This window comes from Maylandia zebra, linkage group LG23, assembly GCF_041146795.1.
Source record: "Maylandia zebra isolate NMK-2024a linkage group LG23, Mzebra_GT3a, whole genome shotgun sequence".
In the NCBI taxonomy this organism is placed as follows: Eukaryota; Metazoa; Chordata; class Actinopteri; order Cichliformes; family Cichlidae; genus Maylandia; species Maylandia zebra.
Genome location: NC_135188.1, coordinates 49,725,660 through 49,728,446, shown reverse-complemented (window position 1 = coordinate 49,728,446; position 2,787 = coordinate 49,725,660). Strand labels below are relative to the sequence as shown.

Below are 2,787 nucleotides of genomic sequence, written 5' to 3'. Positions count from 1 at the left end.
AATCACTATTTCAAATCCTATATTACATAACATTTTAGAAGAACAAGTTTAACGACCACACAAACAAACATGTGTTTTACATTTGAACAACTTTTCTATAGAAAAAAAAACAACCTCACTGACTAACACTGAGTCTGATAAACAAGGCAGATGGAGTCTGTCATCTGGGAGACTCACTCAATGAATGACTTCCACTCACCAAGCGCCTTCTTGTAAGAGGGGGTTGAATCTCGGTCATGGATGGAGTCTTTGAGTATTTCAGTTTGCAAGACAGACAGCAGCGTGGAAATGCACTATGGATATGTGAGGTGGAGGGCATAGTAATATGCCATCAGATAGAGCAGTCCCTCATTAAGATCCTTACGGTCAAAAGTGCTCACCGGTGTGGTTCCAACAGCTATCATGCAGTTGCCTTCAGAGACAAGCAGAACTGGACAAGCCAGGGGTCGCTGACGCAGGTAGCCTTCAGGGTCTTCTGAAGTCTACATGACAGAAAAAAAGAGTATTAGAACAAGACTGTAAGAAACACAATTTTTGAGTTGCATTACAGTTTAAAATAGATCAACTTTTTTTGTAGGTTTTATTAACATCAACATGTTATGGGGATCTGAACTTTAAGAATATTTGACTGACTCCACAGTAAAATATATAAAATGAAAACATGAGTAACTGCAAAATTCAACAATATATACACATAGAATATTGCAGCCTTACCTTTAGGACATGGAAAAAAGCCTCACTACAGATGCCCAGCTTCTTAGGTGGTACTGTGCTGGAAGGGAAAAGCATGGGAAGGGCTCTGAACACAGCTGCTGCATGTTCCACTGGTTTGAAAAAAGAAAAATAAGACAGGGCAACACCATTAAACATTGCAAATAATGTAATCTGCAAAGCATAAATGTAGACAAATCAAGATACTGTAGCATTGCCTCCATCCAAAGTTTTTGGATGGAGGTAAGTGCTGGGTTCCTCTCTGAAGAAGTCACCATCTCCAGTAGTTGTTAGCGTTTTTTCAGCAGCAGTCTTGTTCTAAAATACAGTGTACATAGGGCTAATTTCACATAAAATTGCACAAGAACTTTAGGTCTCTAAATATGAAAGATAGTACAACAAAATATCAGTAAAGTGTTGAACAATAAAAAATATGTATATTTAATAAATGGGTAGGCCACTTGATTTAAATCAAAACTAAAGAAGATTCTACTGTCTATCTGTTAAGTGAGTATTGGTGGAATTATTTGAAACTGGATAAAACAAGCTGGTGTGTTCTCAGTTTTGTCACACAGCGATAGGACAGAACTTACTTCTTCACATTTGTGCACTGCAAGCCATAGAGCCCGACGCCTGAGGCAATGTTCAGGACCAGGAAACAGATCTTTGATGTCATCTCGTGAAAGTGATGAGAGCAGGTCTTCTCCAACATTTGCTTCTGCAATAGGAGTTTCCAATTATCACTACATTGCATTATCCTCATGTGCAAGCCAGCTGACAGCTTTGCTTGGGTAACAGACAGGATACATAGGAAACATAATTTAATATTTACCATTTAAAACCATGACTCTATTCCATTATTCTCCCTCCTCACTGCTCCACAGGTTCTAAATTACCTTCCTCCTATTGACTGGTAAAAGTAATATATTTGTGATACATCAATTAAATGCATGTATACATATAAATGTATTTTTTTTTTTTTTGCTTCCTGGGCTAAAGTATATAATGAAATAACTTCACTAATAGAAATTTGAAACTCCCACAATTTCTGTAAAACTGGCATTAACTTATGGCACTTTGCACACTTGTTGAATAAATTCACAGACACTGAAACTAATAACTGGACATGAATTCTTTCATAACTTTCTGCACTAGCATATTTAAAAATGCTAATGCAACTAAGCTAACCGCACAGCTAAGCTAAGCTAACAACCGGGTATAGCCTGCCATGCTAGCGACTTAACATGCAACATACCAGAACACAAAACATAGAAAAAACAAAACAGTCACATACCTTTCAGGTTGGCAATTGTTATTTCGTCCAGTTTTTCCATAGCGTGCCTTAATTTCTTCACACTGTACCAACTGTATCGCATCTACACCCAGACCCCAAAATCCTGCAATCCAACCGCTTAGGCACGGAGCTAGAGGCGGGAAGGTGGGCTGTACCAACTCAGGAGTATGGGGTTGTGTACGGAAATGGTTTAGTTCGCTCTTTTATACCTATAAAATGATATATATTTAAATATTTGACTATTTAGTTAGATTATGTTCTGTAAATACTGACGTGTGGGTGCTGTTACTTACTACAGCTGTTATAAGGCACTGAATTAGGATAGCCATTCCTACCCCATAATGGAATAATCCTGGTTATCTTGACTTTATGGGAAAAGTAGTTCACAGACCAGTAAAACAAAATGATTTGGCGCTGTGTTATCTACATCGTTTTTGTGGGTCTGACCCTCAAATCCCTACTGAGTCATATTAATTCTGCACATAGCCATAGTCCAGATTTCCGTGAAGATTGTGGCATAGATGGATGTGTCAAAGAATATCGTGTTTACAGCTAATTTTGGTATCACATTCTTCGAACACACTCCGACCACCTTGCCAATGGACGATGCAGCTGATCGATTAGGACACAAAAATCTGTAAGGTGAGACTGACTATATACTTTAATATCTTTGAAAATAATCATATAAAATATTCATGTTAGATGTCTACTTGTTTTTACAGCTTAACAGTAGATATGTTAATGCTTATTCCTTATAATCCACAACAATGCTATCTATTTAT

At 37.5% G+C, this 2,787-nt stretch overlaps 1 long non-coding RNA gene across 1 annotated transcript; it reads right to left on the bottom strand.

The window, feature by feature from the left end:
- Nucleotides 1-15: 15 nt before the first annotated feature.
- On the bottom strand, nucleotides 16-2,136 carry LOC143415024 (uncharacterized). The gene is made up of 4 exons (XR_013095629.1): nucleotides 2,006-2,136; nucleotides 1,305-1,429; nucleotides 715-824; nucleotides 16-482 (listed from the first exon to the last, which is right to left on the bottom strand). It is a non-coding gene; the product is annotated as an uncharacterized LOC143415024 (long non-coding RNA).
- Nucleotides 2,137-2,787: the final 651 nt, after the last annotated feature.